Below are 21,641 nucleotides of genomic sequence, written 5' to 3' on the forward strand. Positions count from 1 at the left end.
GTAAAATCATGGCTATTTCTAATGTAAATTCTCTACTTGTAGAGAAAAAAGATAAAACCTGTGTAAAACTGCCTTAGGTTGCTGTAAGTCACCGTGGTGGTTGGGATTACACAAGAAAGACACTGTGTTATTTTTTGTTACTATTTTATCACAAATTTGTCTGTTTTCTGATTATTTGGACTGGCCTTCCCTTACCTGTGCTCTTTTTTAGCTGTGTGTGTAGCCATTAGCCATCAGTCTGTCACCCACAGTGCCTCAATAGTGCACTGTCTGACAGAGACAGCAGGACAGAGCTCAAAATTAAACCTGGAAACCATTGCATCTCTAAAAAGATTCATTGTAAGTATTCTAGTGACCACGTTGGTCCTCTTCATCCATCATCAGCAGAGTATTTGATAATTTATGTTATATATATATATGTATTTTTGTTTATTGTTATATTATTATTAATAATATTATTATATTTATGTTATATAATTCTATATTTGCTCCTTTGAGGGAATTGAAAACCTCTGTGTTAAAGATGCATCAAAGCAGAGCTGTACCAGGAGGAAAGTGCAATCTCGACATCTCTGCAGACTGATCCAAAGAAATCAGAGCACCTCCAGCACATGGCTTGTCCCCTCACACAACATCTCTACCACTACACCACACAAAGCAGCCTCAGAGAGTCACTGCTCAAGGGATCAATGTGAGAAACCTCTGGGTCAGAAACCCCTTTGAAGCTGAAAACTCTGGGCCTTGTTCTCACATCTGGCCAATTCACATTTGTCCCAGAAGTGTGAGCGAAATGCAATAGTCACTTTTGGGACAGGAGATTTGGGCAGACAGATCCTAAGGCTGGCTTTAGCCTGGGCTTTATTACTGACACGGAGATGTCTGTGTGCTCAGCTCTGCTTTTCATGCAGACCAGCCTGCGCCAGGCTGCCCCATGGCTGCTCCACACCAGTAGTAACCCCTGTACTCGGCAGTCACACCAGCCACTCTTAGTTTTTTGCTATTCCCAGCATAAGGATATTTGTCAGGAGATAAGATGGTCTTTTTATAGTCAGACCTGGAGTTTCCATGGTGAAATTAGCCAACAGGAGTTTCCTCTGCAAAGAAGAGCATATCCTTTACGGGCAAAAACATGTTACTCCCTTGGTTGTGAGGAAGTGTCATTGTCTGAAATCTATTCTGGTGTTTAAGGGCTTTCTATCCTCAAAGAAATATTTTTAACCTGAAAGAAATATTTATACTGTCCAGTGAGAGCAGTTCACCAGGTTATTCTTAGTTCTGCTTCCGTGTTTGCTTTGTCTGTGTATCATTTTTTTCCTATTGATGTTTTTTTATAAACATTTAATAGAAAATGAAAGCAAAGGTAATAGATTAAAGTAATTCCGGGAATTAATCTGCTGACAAGGACAAAGTAACACCAGGGATTAATTTGATTTCCCGCAGTCAATGTGTGTGTTAACCAACAGGAATGATTTTGATACAATATTTTCTAAAAATTTTGTAAGCCTTTGAAGATGCCCAGAGCCAGCACGTGGGCTGGATCAGCTCTTCCTACCAGGCATTAAGCAGAAAACCACCTCTCATCCTTCTGATATTCAATGTGCTGGGCTAGAAAATGAAAAATCATTTTATTTTAAACTAGGCACCTTGAAGCAGGAATTAATAAAGAGCTGATTATGAAACCATATGCAAAAGCTCTGGTGTTGGCACAGAGTTCCGTTCATGGGCTAACCCTGACCTCACCCATGGTGGCTGAGAACCAGGTCCATTAAAACCCACAGGATTACAACACTATAAGCCTGGTGTGTGACCACAGTCACAACCAAAAGGTAGTAGAGGATTATACATGTAATAAGTTAAAGAAATTTGGGGTTTTTTTCCCTTAGACCTGGTCATCTTAATAAACTGGCATTTTGCTGATGCTGACTATCTAAGTCCATGGTTTTTTTCCCTGCCTGCTGAAGTCAGCATGACTGAAATGCCCATATTTCAGCGTTTTGCAGAACGAGGTCCTTACAGTGCTTATCTGCTCCAGCATCCTTGCCTTTCTTTCCTTGATGCTCCCCCGAGGGAGTGAAGTGACTGTGATGGATGTGTTTTCCATGCTAACAGTCAGTTAGAACTACCTGCTACCCCCTGATGAAACAGCTCTGATTCTACTGCAGAATAATGAGAATTAATGACTCATTTGCTAATTACGCTTTTGTTGTATACTTCTCTGCTTATTTTCTGCAGGAGCTGAGCACCCTTGACTTACTGATGGCAAGGCATGAAGCACCCTTGAAAATCAGAGTACTGGATGATGTATAAGCACAGCTTGAAAACATGCTGGAGCTGTGGCATGTTGATCTCATCTGCATTGCTGAGGTCACCAGGGCAGATCTGCCTTCTACAAAGGGAGGGTTGCTTCAGGCATTTCAGAAGCACCCCTCTAAATACATCCATGGTTGTGACAAATGTCAGTGCAAAGCAGTTCTTTGACATAAATGTAAAGAGAAAGTTTTGATAAAATCATTCATATTGGAAATCCCAAGCATTCTGTTCAAAACATATGGATAATAAATCTTATATCTTATTCTTCTAAAATAATCAATTCACCAAAATAAAAATGCATGTGCTAGAGAATATGACCTTGAATTTTTATATTTACATGAGTCAAAAAAGTTTGGGGTAAAAAGCAATAGATCTCAACTTTTCATCAAACAAAACAGATAAATATCTGTAGAGGCATGGAGATGCTTCCAGAGAGAAAGACACTCCAAAACTTCCCCCAGCAAGCTTTGGAAATAGGCTCCAACCTTATCTAATACTCTAAACCCACACACCAAATCCAAACTAGGATGCTGGATTTTAGGTTTGATTTGAACTCTGAGGCTTAATGTCCTGATTCCCATGTGCAATATTAATGATGGTATCGAGCAGTGGGGTGCTTTACAGTCGCTTTAAGGTCTTGTTTGTGACTTTAGGATCACCTTGCTCCCAGAAGACAAAACTAATATTGATGGCAGGTTGTTATAAATAAATGTCGTATAAAAACCTTGACAATGTTATGCATTTGGCTTCTTTTTTCTTTTTTTGTTAGTTTTACATATATTTGAGAGTCTGTGGCATGTAAGGGCATGAAGAGGAGAGGCATAGGGTCAGAGTGTGCCAGCAGCAGCAATCCCAGCCCTCCTCTACCCCTCACTTTCTGTGGCCCACAGTAACTCATTTAACCTCTCTGTTTCAGCTTCTTCAGAATAATTATGCTTAGCCCACAGGGGTGTTGAAACAGGTTAATTAACTCAGGTTTGTAGAGACTTTTGAAGATGTCAAGCACTGTAAGTGCTGCTTGTTATGGATGTATATTGTTGCACACTGTATGCATGATGGGATTAGGGAGTGTTTGATATTGTGCAACTGGAGAGAAAAAAGAAACAAGGAACATCCTTAGGGAGCCTGAGCAGTGTATGTTTCTAAGCACAGTTCTTTCCCCATCATCCCCATTCCATTTAAATACCTTTCTCGGGGGCCTAATGATTTGCAGTGAAGTTATCAGATATCCATATGCAAACTTCTAAGAAAAGTTATAATTAGAAATTTAATATTTCCATTAGCTTTTTGGCTTCATAACTGCTGTGGCCACAGCTGCTAAAACAATAGTAACTTTCAGCCAAAATCAGTTAGTTTTTACTTCCAGCTGTATTAGTGTCTTAATCCAGCTGTCGGTGTGGCCACACAGGTACTAGTCTCTTGGATGAAACAAAGATATATCCCAGAGGAACTCAGGTCTCAGCTCAGGGCTTTAAGTTTCAATATGCTTATCCTCACACGATCTTTTGGATTAAAAAAAAAAAAAAGTGCAGTTATCATTTACAGATGGGTTTGCTCACAAAGCACCACCACTATGGATAAAGTTGTAGAAAATGGGTTTGGTGACTTCAGTCTGTTTAAAAGTCACCTGGCTCCTTCAGTAGTGATGGTAACATGCAATTTCCTTTCTCTCTAATCAGCATAATTTGGAAATCCTTATAACTCTCCCTCTCTTCCCTCTGGCTATTAAGCAAACTGAGCCTAAGCATTACAGTCTCTCTCTTAATGAAGAAATTCTCTTCTCCCTCAATAATTTCTCCTCTCACTCTTTTCCTAACACCTTTTAGAGATGAAGCAGAAGAGACAAGAAAGTGTTCTCACCCAAAAGGGTGCACTGTTTTCCATGTAACAGCTCATCCTTCTTTCTCTCATTGGTGATCATTGTGAAATATAAATTTTAGTATTTGTGAATTATTATTTATGATTATGAATCATAGTATAATATTAAAAATACTTGCTAGCAATTTATTTATGACTGTTACAAACAGATTAAATGCAAATTGTCTCAAATTATTATAAATTTGGTATCTGATGGCACTGTAACAGAGATAAAACTTGAAGAGTTTCTATTCCCTGCATTGTGATGGCTTTGACCTTGGTTATAATGTGTCCAATCTGATGTCAGCCCATTCTTATTTAAATCACCACAAGACCCTCCACATTACTCCTCTCCTGCTGCAGACCAAGGGCAATTGGTCATCCTTTAGAGAGCTGTGCACCATCTCTGCCTTCACTCATACCTTGCTGAGAACCATTCCTTCTGTGTGATCATCATGTGCACCACTTGGATAGATTGCACTGTTTAATTTGTTGTGATTCTTCCTGAAGGAATTTGGACATATCTTCTCTGTTTCCTCTCCTCAGCTGTGGAAGAACATAGCTTGTGTCTTCTGCTTATATTTTTAGCACTTAAAAACTAAGCCTAAGCTGACTGATATGGCAGTATGGTGGCTGATTTTCTCTCTGGACAGTTTCCCCTTGCCAGAAAAATGGTCTCACATGGGGAAGTTCTTGCAGATAACACTGTTCCCCTGTGCCACATTCCCATCCCTGGTATGTCTGATGGGAATACATTTCAACAAAACAATAGTTTAAGGCTGGATCTTGCTGGATATCTCTGCCCACTCTGAGGACCTGCTCCCCCATGCAAGCTGAAAAGCAGAAACCACAACCTCATTAGAAATGTGGCTGTGGAAATTTACACACTAATAAAGAAAGAGAAGATGTTGTGCTTGAATGAACATGTTTGTTCTGTGCCAAAACTCTGTGTGTCTGTAAGCTTTTCCTGTCCGTTCAGCCTTTTCTCCTTCTCCTTGCATTTCTGCACCAGGAGGTGCTCAAACTTGAGAAGGCTAGGTGGTTCAGATAGGTTGCCTTTTCAATGAGGAAACTACTATTCACGGGTGAAACCAGTCAAAGAAGTTGAAATATTCCAATTTGCTGGTGCACTGCAAGCCACAGATCCTACATGAGGAGATATCTGATCTCCAGCCTATAACCCATGTTCTGTGAGAAGGGGCCGGTGCACAAGTGCCCATTCATCATCAAGACACAATTCAATTACAATTTAGTTCAGTGCATCCACAGTTTAACTCCCTAGGAGTCAGCGAGGAAAAGACATGTGAGTGTTGTTGAATGTCTCAGACTCTCAGAGATGTATTGTTAAGATGAATCCTTTCTGTTTGTCTCCAGAGGAGTCAGGGTGCAAAAATAAATACATCACTGTGAAAAAACATGGATATAATAGAAGTCAGAGAGGCAACTACTGTCTTGCAGACACTGTCTTCCAGGGCTGGATTCTTCTCTAGTTTCTGGTTTAGTGCTGCCCTGTCCAGTTTTAAGTGTCCTGAGCTACAACATTTCTGCTTTTCCACATGAGATATGACTATATGAAAGCAGTCTCATTCCCTAAATACAGAATCAACCTAGCTCACTTTTAAAATTGCCTAATTGCGACATTTTCACTGGAACATAGGATACAAGACCAAAAAAAAAAAAGGACAAAAAAAAAAGAAGCACCTTTTGGTTCCTTAAGTCAGTTTGGTTGTAAAGAATCATTCTTTCACGTATTTTAAAAGCTCCGTCTTAAAACTGGTCACCCCCCCCCAAGGTTTCTGATGAAAATGGTTTCATTCCTAGAACAATGCACTGGGATTTTGTAGCTTGCTTAAAGTTATGGTCATTGTGAAGAGCCCTAAAATATTTCGCTTTGAAATCTCTGATTTGAGTCAGAGTTTGCATGAATTGTTGGTGATTTAAATTTAGTGCTCAGGAGGTACACCAAGGGTGTATTTTGTTCTGACAACATCTAGTGTATATAAGGAAACTCACAGCACAAGAATGCCCCTCCCTGACTTTTTCCCTATGGCAAGACCATGCAACGGTAACGGTATTGGATGATGATGGAAAGTTCTTGTCACATGTTTCATTAAAGTGAAAAAAAAAAAGTTGTTCTTTCTGCCTCTTCCCCACATTCTTCAAGTCAGTGACACTGAAAAGGGAAAAAGAAAATAACCAAGCACAAGCTAAAGGAAAGAAGAGGTTTTAGATGGAGAAGCAGTTGAAGTCCTCTGCTATTCTCTCCTCTCCTGCCCTGTTAGCTAAAGGCTTCTCAGTTTCTTATCTGATTTCAGCTTCCGAGCTGGGTGTGCTGAGTTACCTGAGAGAGTCGGTGGGGTGGCTAGAGCCTCTCAGTTATCCTGTTTCTTGAAACTACAGAAAAGCAGCAACAGCATTTCCCCTCCCTGCTGGGAACTGAGCGCTCAAAAGACAGGGCTGGTAGAGGATTATGAGCACCCAAGGGTGGAGGTAGTTTCAGCAGGAAAACAAACTATTTGGATGTGTGTAGGCCTAAATTAAGGTTTTAAGATAAGCTGATGAGATTGTTATACTGATGAATTATTTAGAATTTGCATACAAAGATTTCTGCATAAAAACAATAACACTTTATGTATTCGAATAGATTTAGATACTGTGTGCAATGTAGACTTCTTGCAGATTTTCACTGACAGCAAAAATCAGGCTTCTGGCGTGCTACCCTTTCTTCAATACCCCCTGCTATTTGGGTAAGCATCCACCTACACTTCTAAGTTATCAAGGGAAAGGTAGCTAATGACCAGTTTTTCTGAGCAGGGAAGATCAAAAAGTCACAATCTTTTAGAAATTACAAGACGTGCTGTAATGGGTAAAGCAATCGATAACCAGCAGATCTGATGAAGACAACTTGTGCCTGATTGAGGTGATGAAAGGCCACAGATGAGTTATCTTGGAGGAAGGTCAACCCACAGGTCAAGGGAGGTGATTCTCTACTATTCCACTCCCGTAAGACTCCACGTGGAGTACTGCAGCCAGCTCTGAGACCCCCAACATAAGAAGGACATTGACTTGTTTTAGCAAGTCCAGAGGAGGCCATAAAGATGCTTCAAGGGCTGGAGAATCTCTCATACGAAGACAGGCCAAAGAGCTGGGGTTTATTCAGCCTGGGGAAGAGAAGGTTCCGGAGTGACCTTCCAGTAGTTAGGGTACATCGAGGACTAGACAATGAAGGCTGTGCTCAGACAACCCTTACAGAAGGTAGGAGCCACAGTAAGGCATTGTTCCTGTGCAAAGGTTGGACTGTTTTCTTTAGTGAACAGACAAATCAAAGCAATGCTGAAAGGCTCCGTGAGCAAACAGTTGAATACAAACCCTGAAATGAAGATTTTGATTGTGAAATCAGTACCTAAGTGTGGGAAGGGAGAAGCCATCAGCTTAATTCACCTCCTAATCTTCTATAACATTTTGTTCCCATTCTGTTTTCTCCACCTCTTCCACTTAAGCCGTGTTTAACATCATTTACACTCTGAGTACTTTTTGTCTGTCCTTACCTCATACAAGGTGAACTTCCTGCTGAACTTATATCCACTGTTCATACTAAGAAAACATGTTTTAGCCTAATGCTGAAAGTTGCTAAACATCTTTCCATTGCTGCAAAGTCTCAGCTTTCATTTACTTCAAGATGAGTGGCTGACGCACTGCACATTGTAGGACGTTCTCCTGCTGGGTCTATGCAAAGAAGAGCTCAGGTAATTATTAAAATCCTAATTTCAGCTGTCAGTAATAAATTCCCTTCTGCCTGTCAAAGAGGGTTGGACCCCACGATGTAGCAGGGGAAGAGTGTGAGGAATCCTCCCCCTGAGGAGGAAGGAGCAGCAGAGACAAGGTGTGGTAAACTAACTGTAGCCTCTATTCCCACTGGGAGAGGAGGGAGGGAATTAGGGAGTAAAGTTGAACCAAGAAAGTAGGGAGGAGTGGAGGGGAAGGATTTGGTTTTATTTCTCATTACTCTACTCTGGTTTGATTGGTAATAAATTAAAAAAATTTCCCCAAGTGGAGTCTCTTTTGCCCGTGACAGTCACTGGTGGCTGATCTCGCCCTGCCCGTATCTTGACCCATGAGCCTTTTGTTCTATTTTCTGGTGCCTGCCCAGCTGAGGAGGGGAGTGATAGAGAGGCTTTGGTGGGCACCTGGCATCCAGACAGGATCAACTTGCCATATGCAGTGTAACTGCACATTTGAGAAGAATCCTTATTATCTCCAAGGAGAACGTGTGGGAGCACAGGGAAGTCCTTGCACTCAGTCCCCAAAGCCTCTGCCTGTCCTTCCTGTATGCCTTTTATCTTTGTGCTCTTCCCCTTTCAAAATGCCTGTAGTTGGCCACTGAAAAACAAGAATAGATCTATATATTTGATATTCAGGAACAAGCAGTCCACAACCATTGCCTGTTGGGAATCCAGACCCTTCCATAGTGATGGCCAAGGCCGTATGGGGAAGCACATCTGAGATTCAATGTTGGAAACCTTCAGGACCATGGATTAGTTGGGTGCTTGGGCAGCTGGGCTACAGAGGTGCTGATAGGAAACAAAGAGGTTCTATTGCCCTCTGGAAGAGAATGTCAGCAATTTCATAGCTGCCCTAAGTGCATAGATCAAAAGAGACATTTTAAAATCATCTCATTTGTTTTAAAAGATTTAAATATGTCCTGGCCTCTTTCAGCTAATTTATTTCGTCTTGATCAAGCACATAGTCTTGCCAATTGCTCATTGCTACAAAGTCCCTGTTTCTGTAAGAAAACATTTGTATTACTGTAAAATCTAAATTACATTTCAACCTCACAGTTTCTCTACTGGTGTAGCTACATGGTGGTGTGTCTTTTTTTCAACTGAGATAATTTCACTAATAGCTGTGCTCCCACATTACAGCACAGCCCAGAGGTGGTTGCATCAATGGGGAAATGCCTGTGCTGAGGGGGTAGCAGTGGGCTGGGCAAGCAGTGTCAACTCTACACACCAGCTTGGCCAGTACCAAAATGTTTAGGCAACCACACGGTGATTTCAATATGAAGATAGACTGATAGACATATTCTATATGTGCTTACAATTACCTTGCACTGAAGCAAATGTTAATATAAATGTGTGTACTACTTAAAACTACATGACAGTGTTGTTTGATTAATATAGAAGACATTGTGTTTTTTACTTCTGCTACAACATTAAATTCGATAAGCAGAAGAACCATTTGTGATGGGGGGACTTTGTTTCTTCCTAACATCCCTCTGGCTGAGTCAGCCTCTATGCAACCATAAAGAATCCCATATAACTCTGCATAGAGCAGTTTTCACTTTCAAAGAAATGTATCAATCTAGAATTCAACAGTGTGTAACCTAATCTCTTATTATTATTTACATTTTTATAGCACACATATACGGATAATATGCATTGAGGTATTTAGGGTGAATAATGTGCTTTAAAATCGTAGTAGAAAACCGCCACCAAACAGTCTGGTTTGCAGATACTACCTAGGCATTCAAAGCTTAATTATATTCTTAGTCAATTCTGATTTACATTTAAATTACAAATTACATTTTGGTAGCATTCATTTACAATGCTACTTAAAAAATACATATTCCATGGTACATGAATAATAATTCAAAGTAGTCAGATCTTGTTGGATTGCTATGATCTCTTGATAGTGGGGGGTGAATAATAATATTTCTAGAAAGTTTTCTCCATTTGAATATAACATTTCTTAATGTATACGTCTTGCATATTTGAATTCAGCCAACCACCATGATGCAAACAGTCACCATAGGATTTGTAGAATGAGCTGCCTGCACATGCATTTTTTAGAAGACTTCAGTATAGCTACGTGGAAAAATGCTCTAAACCCATATACACTCATTGCTGGGCCAGAACAAGGAGGTTTTTGTCAATCACTTCACTCTGTGACCCTGTTAAATGTCAAGAATGGAGTAGGATCCATTGACATCAGTGTGTGGCTGAGAGGTTTTCAAGAAAGGCTCAGAAGTGAGTGGGAGAGTTCATCTGGGCCCCACAGCAGGAGGATCTCTCCTGTGTTTCCCAGGGGGGAGCTTTTGCTTCCATAGAGTTATCTCAAGTGTTTTCACTCTTCTACCAGTAGCACCAGCACCATGGTCTCCTGTTGACTACAGGCATGTATTTATGGTGCTCGTGGAGCACATTTTGCTCTGATGGACAATCATTTCCATAAATCTCTAAGAAAATGATTTTTTAAATTACCTTTAATTAACCCCATTCCAGCGCAATGACAAGTATCTTCCTTTGGGTAAAACCCCAAAACTGGACATTTACTTCTTATTGCAAATTTTGTTGTTGTAAGTATGTGCTATTACTGCTGTACTACTCCCAACAAAGGCCAACTCTGGTGTTTATATTTCGTGTAACCTGGGCTGTTCCCATTATTTCACTTGCAGATGATGTCCTGTAGTTCACGAGAGTGTGTGGCTTAAGTCAGTTGGAATGAGAGGTAGGCAGGGTTCTACAGCAATAAATTCCTTTTAAAACTGAAGTTTAAAAAAATATCAATCTTGAGATTCAGAAACATTGAAGACATATTCTCAGTTAAAAAATCCATGGTCTTCTGTAAGGGAGAACGGAAAGAGGTTGTGAACACAAAGCACAAAATAGAGCAGAAACACAGTCACTCTCACAAACAGCAGCAGTGACAAATGATGAATAGCCATGACTATTCATAAATCTGAATTTATCTTTAATTTCATCTGAAAAACTTTTTAGGAACATGAGTAATATTATTTGACCATTATTTTCCAAGAAAACTTCCTCTGGGGGATGGGAAAGTAGTTGTCCTGTAAATGCTATAATGAGTTCATTTGGACTGTATCACACACAGGTCATTGATTCTCCCTGAGAGAATTTGCTGTAGAAAGGACCCATTTTTAATGGCTGCTTCAAAACTTTCAAGGAAAATTATTAAAAGAGAGCCTAGCTATTTTAAAAATCCTTTTCCATCCCAGTGTAACTGAAGGAGAAAAACAAGTGCTAGGTTTATAGAGATACACTATCTTCAACAACATATCTGGGAGGAAGTTTGCTAAGAAACTGCCTCCAAAATTAAGTGAATGTGGATGAAACAATGGGAAAGGAGATAGAGATGGGATTTATCTTCATTCATAAAGATTTTATTTCTTGTTACTGTTCAGGACAAGGACCTGCCAGGCAGGACACCCTGTTGCATTGAAATCCATGTCCTTTGCAGGGCAAGAAGCAGTTCCAGGAGGAGGACAAAACACAATTTCAGTCTTGCTGTTGCACAGTTGGCAAAGCTTTTCCAATAAAAATGGTGTTGAGTAGCAAAAGCATATGATTCTGAGGGGTGAAAACAGGAGTATAACTTTGCATATACAAGGCATTGTTCCAAGAATTGACTAAGAATTTTAAATTGGTTAAATCAAGTATCTATAAAAATCTTCATTTTTCTATTAAGCAACCACCTTTCCAGTAAAAAATTATCAGTTTTATCTGCAAAATAATTTATACTATTCAGTATATCAAAGGATATGAAGTAGATTCCCATGAGCACAAAAAACATTGTAGATTTAGTAATCAAAATAGAATTGTTTTTTAAAGCCATTTTCAGCTTTTTAAAGCCCTGTTACTAATGGGCTATTGTAGATATATGATCAGCACCTCATGTTCCAGGATGGATGAAGGAAGAACTTCTCCTTTTACTCCCATTATGGTAGCTAGTAATCCTTTAGCTTCGGTCTTGGTTGGTAACCTTGATCTAAGGTTCCTCATCTATCTCTAATGCAATGGTGCTGATGGTGGTACTGTGCAACACGATACTAATGTGAAGCCAGGGAAGCTGTGGATTAGTGCTGGCATTGTCACTGCTGATTGGTGCCGCCACTTCCTTGTCTAAAATGGGCAGTGAACATCTCCCACACTCCTTTCTTGCATCCCTGAGGAGCATGGGGGGAGCTTAGGGTCTGGTCTCGCTGCTCCATTTCGGTGCCTCTTGGCTGTCCTCCCCATTGTCCTGTGTGGGCAGGAAGCACATCCCGCTCCATCCCTCACCCCAACCCTGTGTGAGCTGTGGCACCCACAGCCAGCTAGGCAGTACTGATGCAGAGATGACATCCTTCCTCACTCCTGTCCACATCTGTGCATCTACAAAGTTCAAGTGTTGATACCTCGTGTGAGTACCATGAGAATTAACTACTTTCACCTCTGTAACACCCAAAGCTGTCACAAAGGCCATACAGATGTTGATAAGAGGATCCATAAACATGAGTCTCCATACTTTGCATTTCAGATATGTCTTATGGGTCTGGACCTGTCAAAGTCCCTTCTTCAGCCACAGCCCATCCAGGGACAGAGACAAGGCAGGATCTCTTCAGGCTTAGGAAGGTTGGGGAAAAACTCATATGCGACTTTATTTTTCATTATGGAGAGATGGTCCCACCACATCCCCAAACATCAACTGTACATGTGCTGTCCACGAAGCAAGACAGCTCCACTTTATGAGCTATGTCATTGTATTCACCTTTAATGATTTCCAGTGCGTGAAGTTACCCTCTTTGGGTAGAGGGGAAGACTCTAGGTGGAATATTCATTTGTGTGTTTTCGCAGTCTGGGACTGTATGGAAGAGGAGAGAAACCATCCCACCACCTCCCTACTGATATCTTCTCATGGGCTTCCCCTGGAGGTGCAGGAGACCAACGAGCAGTTCCTGGAGGCTTGGTCAGCTCATGTGCTAAGATCCACTGCACTGGTGGCTTCACTGAAATGAAATTCACTGAATTTTATTCTGAAATGTCATTTTTATACGTCTGACTTGTTGTACTTTTATTTACTGTTTAATTTGTAGACTTCTTCACTACCCTCTCCACTGTCACTTGATGCTGTGCTTCCAGACGTGTGCTTGTGGCTGTGGTTTTTAAGAACAAAAGAGAATTTGTGATGACCAAAATGCATCACATTTGATACTGCCTCATTTGTTCACCTCTTGGCTCACCCATGGCGTAGCTGCTATCCTGCAATCCCTTTCATCTCTGTCCTGTTCCCTTGGAGGTGCTTTTTTCAGAGCATGCACCTGTCTCCAAAGCAACTAATCACTTTTGCTGGAGCAAAGGTGCTGTTCGCCGCCGCCTACACGTGATACCTCCCATCACGGTTGTTCTCCATTGCCATAGAAACCACCCTCCCTCTGCGGTCCCATCCCAGCTGACCTGGTACTCATTTTATCAATCTCTATGGTTTATTCCCAGTGCCCATGCCAGTTTATAATAATAGAAACACCTTGCAAGTTATATCTCACACCAGGACCATGTTACTTCTCTTTTATGTGCTTGCAACTGTGGAGGGGTTGGGTTTGGGTTTGGTTTTGTCAGTTCTGGCAACAAGAAAAGTAAGTTTTTACCTTGCCATCACTTACCTGAAATACATTTGTTTCACATTTGGTTTTAAGAGCTTAATCCCTCAGGTGGAGACAAGGAACAGAGTTGACAGCTGGGGTTTGTTTTGCTTTTTCTTCCTCCCTCTCTAATTTCCTTCAAAGCAAATTAGTTCCTGGGGCAGGTTATTACTTTTAAAAACCTCTCATGATTTCCAGGAGCCTGAGAATGACCCCATTAACCACTCCAGAGTGAGCTTCCCACCAGTGTTGCCATCCCAGCAGTGTGGGTTTGGTTTGTCTGCTGGAGACCTGGAGGAGATCCAGTGTGTGCCGGGACTCTCTCCTCACCTCCAAAACCTGGGAAAATATCACATTGGGCCGGACCCTCCCTACATGGAAGGCAAGAGAGGATGTGATCAGGTGAGAACCTCTGGGAGACCCACCTGGGAGTCCCCTCTTTACTCTTGGCAAGGTTTTACACTTTTGAGGAGCACCTGCTTGGTACATAGCAATGTATGTGCAAACTATGGTGGCTGCAATTGCATGTGAGACATTGAAGTCAAATGAATTTATGAAAATTTTGTCCCAGCTCTGTCTTCTCTTTCTTCTTGCTATATTACTTGGGTTTATATGCCAGACAGATGGGAAAATAAAAGGAAACAAAGAGGCAGTATTGCTTACATAGCCTTTTTGGTATGCACTGCTTTCTCCCTGGAAAGTATCTTTACACCTTAATCACATCACCTCTCTGTCTCTTTTTATCATAAACTAAAAAGACTGAACTGTTCATAAGCAAGGACTTTTTTCCAAGCCTTCAAATAATTTTTCTGGCTCTTCACCTCTTCTGAATTTTCAGGATCAATTTCAGCCTTTCAGCCTGATGGTCTTTGGATTTATATTTTCTTGTGTCCTGTCACAGTTTGCTAAATCTCAGTCTAAAGGTTCCCACATTTTCCATGTTGTCTCTGGGATGAAAAGCTTCTTATGATCATGGGTGAAATTACATGGCACAGCTTTCCTTTGGAGTGACTGTGTTGATCTTTGCTCTTCACCTGGTGTGAATCAATCCCCCAGGAGCCCTCTTCGTTGAGTGCTCTCCAGCGTGATTTGTATTCATTTACTGCAACAGCACCTCAACAGCCTCTGCACCTTGAGGGAGGGATGCAAATTCTTGGAGGAAGTTTCAGGAATCCTGTTCTGCCACTGCTGTGTTGAACAGTGTCCCACCTCGTACGAAACAGAACTTTCTCATGTAAATACTCACACACACACGAGTTTATTATCTATTTTGTATAAGCATTTTTCTCTCACACTGGAATGGTCACAGGAGTGATGAACAAAACGGCAGGGATTCCAAACTCATGTCTGTCTTTATTTCCAATGGGTAGCCAGAGAAATGCTTGTCAGTATTCATCCAACTCTATTTTTAATATTGTGTTTACATGTGTAATGACCATGTGCACATAATAGCTGTCCCCCTCCCTGCTCCACCCAGCACTTTCCAGTATTGCTCACTATAGCTTTGAGCAGACATGCCTTATGGCCATTCCGGAATTTGCGATGGCATAATCCAGGGAAAGCACCTCGATCATTACAAATGCAAATGCATTAACTATCAAGAACATTATTTTAATAGATTTTTCACAGATAGCTTCTCCTGTTTGTCCCACTCACCAGCCTAGAGACCCATTCAGACTGGGATGCAGGGAAGGGGAGACACCAAGAGGGAGGTGGGGATGCAGCAGTCAATGTGTTTTACTGCTGCCAGAGCTTCACAAGACCATCACAGCTGGAGCTTCACAGGCAGGCAGGAGAAACAAGGCAGTCACTTGGCCACTGCTGGCAGGTAGCTTTGCTTGAAGATAAAACACCTGGAATCATGGCTGGACTGGCCTGAAATCGAGCAGAAGGGGCCCAAGTGCTTTAGCTCACCCTTGGTCAAAACACCCCTTGATTTCTGGCTGCCCAGAGCAGCAGTCAGCAGCAGTGGCCAGCTCATACAGCCAACCTCCCCTCCCAGCTATTTCCAGCTCTGCAATCATCTTTTCAGATCCACTCCTGCAGCGATCTTGTTGATGCAGCTTTCAGCATGAACACAATATGGGCTCCCTTAGCAGCAGCAGAAAATTATATATGAGTGATGGTCAAGACTGTGGGGACTGTGCAGTACAGAGCTTCCATGGAAATGGAAGTGTGATGGAGCATGATGAAAAGCAGGATTTAGCATCACTGAGGACATTTGTAGCAACACTTTCCAAACCTGTACCTTCAAACTTTGCTGGGAACATTATTTGTCAAGCTGTGGTCAGTGCAGGAAATCAGTTTTAGACATCTTAATAGAAACAACCATTTACTGTGCTTGGTTTTTTATGAGGTCTCCTGGGATTCAAGCATATAGGATGGCCACTTGGCTCCCCACTGCAGCAAGTGCAGAGCTCAGGGTCCCATGACCCTGGCAACAATCAGGATCCACCTTATTTTAGTTGCTGCTATCAGAGCCGGAGAAGCTGAGGGTGTGACGGTACCACTGAGTTGGGCTGGAGAGGTGGGAAACGCAGTGGGGACACACACCCCACTGTTTGGGGACACACACCCCACTCTTTGGGCGCATTGCATTGGGCTGTGTGTGACCTGTGTGTGACAGGTACCAAAGCTGCATGGCACTTGCACATCATAAGCACCCCATTTAAATTATAAAGCTATCCAATTTCACTCCAAAAGAAGCACATCCTTTACTGTAACCCACACTGCTGCCCAGGTAGCCCTGAACACACGGCACCGCAGTGCTGCACTATTGTGTGGTAAAATAAGATGCTGGGACTAAAATCAGTTTTAAGATCTCAGTGCATCATTCCTGCCCTTATATATTATTAAACTGTTCTCTAATTCCCAGTGCAGCAGGATGAAAGTGAGTAGGAGTTGGTGACAACCTACAGCCAACATTTGTGGTTATTTTTCCCACAAGAGGGGAAATATCTCGGCCATTGTCCTGTATTAAAAATCGGGTTTGTGTTGCTTGCTGAGCTGGGATGATATGATGGAAGGATGAAGCAGTGGAGTAGAAAACACCAAACTGCTAGCCCACATTCATAGGAGTGTTTCTCCATTATCTTATTGTGCAATGCCTGGCTGTGGGGACCACAGGCCTGTGGGGATGACAGCAATGCAGACCCTCCTCAGCATCACAGTGATGGGAAATGGCACAGTAGGAAGGAGAACAAGCAAACAGCTGAACTGACTGCACTCATTGTGTTTGCCATGGCCACAGGCTGCTGTATTCTACCTGCTGGCCATGTATTTACAATGGGATTGCTCTGGGACCGTGATTTCTTTAGGGAATGAATTTCCATAACAAATTCAGCCTTTGAGAAGCATGATGCTCGTCTAGTGCTCTGTGAATAATAGCGGTCTCACTGACCAGTTATGCTATGGACAGCCCTATTTTATCACTACATGGCTGATGGAGGTGACAATCCTGTCTTTGTCTGTTCTGCACTCCCCATGAAAAGCTCATTGCTTACCCCATACTCCTCTTTCCAAGTACTTCTTCACAAAAGTAGTGAGTGGGATCAACCACTGTTAATGGAGATGAACAGAGGGCTTCCCAGTCTTTCTAGAGGGAAATGGAGAGAAAGATGGTATGGCAACTATCTACTACCAAACCACTGCTCATGGGCACTTCCAAAGAGCTGCCTCACTGGAGCAAGGCCTGAACTGTCAAGTGCCAAGAGACATTGCTGAGTCCATGATTTTCTAGAAATTTTTGCAGTTAAATTCTGTTGTCATGTCACTAAAGGTATTCAGGAACATTTTGATATGGCTTACCCTGTTATTATCCTCCCAGGGCAAGGTACAGGAAATTAAGATGGCAATCATCCACCATTTAATTACACTCTCTATTAGTTAAGCTTTTTCTTCTCATGCACAAAAAGGCTTCGTCCAAGATGAATCCCTGCTCTACACCTCTGCAGAAGTATGAAAGTGGCCAATAGCCTGAGCAGTCCCAGCCATCTGCAGGTGGAGTGAACCAAACAACCCCCAGCTGCACTACCTGCTCCTCAGCAATGCAAAGCTTCTTCTTCCCTGTATCAGCCCATCCCTCTCCTCTGTGCAAGGTGTAGAGAGACCTTGTGGGTTCAAACAGAGCCCATGTGAGGTAGAGTGAGCAACCCCAGAGGTTTCCCCTTTTTAAGGAAGTCACCAATATTTGTCTCTTCACCCAAAAGTGTTTGTGCTTGCATGGCAGCAGCAGAAGATGCTGCAGTATTTCACACTGGAAAAAACCCTGCCCTCTTTATTTTTTCTGAATAGACAAATAGCCTTTGGAAAAAGTGGCAACTCAAAGTGTGCTCTTTCCCTCTCCTACAACTTTGAAATAATGACAAGGCTGCATTTTTTTTAGCAAACAAGACACGTCCCAGTGTGGAGAGCATGGAAGAAGAGCATGAGTCAGGACACCTGGGTGAGATCCTTTGATGTGCTGTGGTTTGAGAGGCTGGGAGAGCTCAGCAGCTTTCCATGTTTCCCTGACTCCAGTGCCACCAGGGCTTGCCCAGCTCTCTGAGCAGAAGGGGAAGTTGGGAAAAGCATAAGATGCTTTTTAGGTGGAGGAAGTCCAGTAACATGCAAAATTATGAATAGCTCTGTGCTACCCAAGCCATAAAACTGATTCAGAGTGGACAAAGAAACCCAACTCTAAATCTTTTCCCTATTAAACTAGAAGCTCTTCAGCTTCATCTTCACTTATTTATGTAAGGCAAGATGCACGTCCCTTGATTTCAGCCATGAAAATTGTGGATACCTCATCTAAATACTTTTGGAGAGGGAGAAACAGGATGATGCGTTTAGCTATGATTTAAGAATATAAATTAACATGCAGGCACGGTGGATTGTGAGGGCTTTGGGACTGCTGCCATGACCCATGGGAGCAGGGAGATTAATGTGCATCTGGGAGAACAGTATCATTTCAAACCTAGTACTGTTAGCCAAAACAAACACTGCCAAAGCAGTATTGCCATAATTTTTAAAGAATTTTCTTTGCACTAAAAATTTTGAAAGAAAATCCTGACTTTGCTCTTTGAGAGAGGCTCTTAGAAAAACAGATTCTACTCTCTCTTCTGTGGGCTTTACTATACAAACTCTCTAACTGAAAGGACCACTTATGAACAAAGGCAACAGAATTGTGCTTTTCATTTAGACAGAGACAAGAGCTCCTCAGCATTGTAAGGGAAATATAATTTGCAATCCAATGAAAGTATCTCTTTGTAAGCCTTCAGAGCCAAAACCAATTAAATCCAAAACTTACATCCCTCAATATAAAGTCCTACTTTCTTAGCTAATAAAACCTCTAAAGCAAAATAGACTCAAAAAGAGCATCCTCTTAGCCATTGTAACATCCCTAGATGAAAAGCTGCATCTTTTTTCCCCTTGTATTTTCTCTTGTGTTAGATTCAGTGTTTCACAACAATTTACAATATAATTAAAATTTAGAGTCCTTGGGATGGGGTGGAATAATTACAACTACTTATTGTGAAAATGGGTGTGAAAAAATCTTACGACCTGTTTTTAATAATCCAGCTCACACTTCATTACAGTACACGCAATGCTTAATTTGTGAAACCAGTGTAATTGCATTTGCAATCTCTGCTATCGTGATGGTGTGAGGAAAAACAAGCAGCCTGCTTGCACGGCGGCCGCAGAGCACGCTGCCCAGCCTGCTGGCCCCACTGCACTGAAATCGCCAGCAAAGCAAAATAAATTGCTTTTGCTTAGCAGAAACAACACTCTGATCTCACCCTCCAAACAGAGAATTTCCTGCTCCCGCTGCTCTGACTCAGCAGCTTCCTCTGAGCAACAGGAAGAAAACAAAGAGAAAGAGGTCAGGGAGGAAGGCAGAGGTGGGAACCAAGCACTCACCCATCCTCTCCTACTGGTCCTCCTGCCACAGCCTTGCACATCCCACTGCTCTGGCTCTTGGGGCTGGTCCTGGTCACAGTGCTGAGGTCTATCCATAATCCTGGTGTGGCTTTATCATACAGCCACACCAATCCCTGACTCCTGCCTCTCCCCAGGTCCACCTGCAGAGTCGGTACTGGAAGGATCTGTATGACACCAAAATACATATTTGGAGGTGAATGGAAGGATCCTACACGATTTTACCAGCTCGTAAGCACCATCCACAGCCATGGAAACATGAGGCACTAGGAATTCAATGTGGCTCCTGTAAGCCCATCTCCTTCCCACTGACACACTAAACCTCCTCATTAGGACAGATGAAAGGATGGCACTAGAGGCATGGAGGGGAAGAGGAAGGCAAACTGTGGCTATTCCCTTCCCTTTGCATCCACAACAGCCATGCAAGCCTAGCCTGCAAATAGTAAGGCAGTGAATCACCCTGCTGTGCTGGATGTGGCTCTTACTGCTTTTATGCTGATGCCATGGGTGCTCATGAGGTTCCTCCTGATTTACTACAGCAGCCTGAGATGAACAGCAGTGTGCAAGACTCACGAAGCAGAGCCATGTAATTGCAGTGCAGCCTCCTGAAAGCAAGACACAGAGGCAAAGATGTGACTGGGAGCAGTATAGCAGAGTCCTCAAGGTCACAGTCAATGTTGGACAGAAGCCAGAGTAGAACAAGAAATTGTGAGCGAAAACCATGTGCTACTATACTGCTTACTTAAATGCTGATTAAATATTACCTTTTCAATTTGTATTTGCCTGAGGAATTAAATGTCTATACTGCTGGTGGTATTCAAAAGGTACCTGCAGACTTATCTGTAGCTCGTGATGACAGGCTTCCAAGCGGAACGCTGGCACTCAGTACCAGCAGCACAGCAGTGGTAGGTCCCACACCAAAATCTTCCCAGCTGAGCACTTACTGTGGATGATTATTTATGGAGTGACTCATGAAAAACAAATAAGGAGGGAAGGGAATTAAGTGTTCTCAGTTTTCCTGTAATTGAGTTAGTAATCCAGGGTGAAAAACCCAGGCTTGAAGCTCCAGCACTCTCCAGTGAAAGCAGGGCTGTCCCTGCAGGCAGGCAGCATAAGGCTGGTTTGCCCCACAGCTCCTGTTCTAGGTAACCTGGGCAGATGAATATCCTTAAGTAGCAGTCCCTGCTTTTGTCTTGAGCCCCTAGAAACACTGTCTCTGTACTGGTACACTAACTAGGTCCAGGGCTTCATCCCAAATACTATCAGGCAGGTGTCCATGCACTGGCATGCTTGTGGCCAGAAGCCGCAGTCCCTCAGAGGCATTCTGGAAGGGACCACCTTATCCTTGAGATGTGAACTCTGCCCCCAAGCCAGAGTCCTTTCTCGTGCAGGGTGGAGGCAAGGATGGAGGCTTTTGCAGAGCTGGGCCAGGGCAGTGCCACAGGCACCCCAAATTCAACCTGGAAGCCTCCTCTCCTTTGTTGTGAAGGCAATAGCACCCCACGAGTTACCACTTGGGGAACTCCTGGGGCTGCAGGAGTTTGCTTTTGACAGAGCTCTGTGGGGAACTCCAGCAGCTGGCCCCAACACTCACCTGCAATCCCTGCACAGCCCTCATGTGCAGCAGCTGTCAGTGCAGCCCGGGTTTTTCGACATGAGAAAAACCAATTCCATGTACGCTTAACCACCTAGATAGGTTATGTGAGTCAGTATGATGTCATCACTAACCCACAGTGTCACCATGTACTGCTGCTACCTATATCTACCATACCCCTCCCAGCTTTGGACTTTGTTCTTGGAAAGTTCTGTGTCTAATACGGGATGTTTGCCCATGCAATAAGGAAATAACACTACAATTTTTTTCCTTCTTTTTTATTTTCTTAACAATCCTATGAAATGGGCTGACAACACATTGATTATATCTGATGTAAAATTTCCAGGAGTTTCATTCTACTGTGCAGTGCATGTGTGTGACAGATCTGAATTGTGTTTAGTACTCACTTATGTGAGTATCAGTATAATAGCCCAGTGGATCTTGCTGTTTAAACTATGGAAATGGGGAAAAAAACCCTCTTTCTGCATGTGTATGGCCATTTCCTGTCATGGCTTGATCCAGCTCTTTGCAATCCAAACATATTCT

At 42.5% G+C, this 21,641-nt stretch overlaps 1 long non-coding RNA gene across 1 annotated transcript; it reads right to left on the reverse strand.

Annotated features, from left to right (window-relative positions):
• Positions 1-15,283: 15,283 nt before the first annotated feature.
• On the reverse strand, positions 15,284-19,733 carry LOC127466970 (uncharacterized). Its single transcript, XR_007902914.1, has 3 exons — positions 19,484-19,733; positions 17,089-17,180; positions 15,284-15,460 (listed from the first exon to the last, which is right to left on the reverse strand). It is a non-coding gene; the product is annotated as an uncharacterized LOC127466970 (long non-coding RNA).
• Between the last annotated feature and the right edge of the window lie 1,908 nt (positions 19,734-21,641).

The sequence above is a fragment of the Manacus candei genome, unplaced genomic scaffold (genome assembly GCF_025592945.1).
Source record: "Manacus candei isolate 608988 ecotype Guabito, Panama unplaced genomic scaffold, ASM2559294v1 h1tg000011l, whole genome shotgun sequence".
Taxonomy (NCBI): Eukaryota; Metazoa; Chordata; class Aves; order Passeriformes; family Pipridae; genus Manacus; species Manacus candei.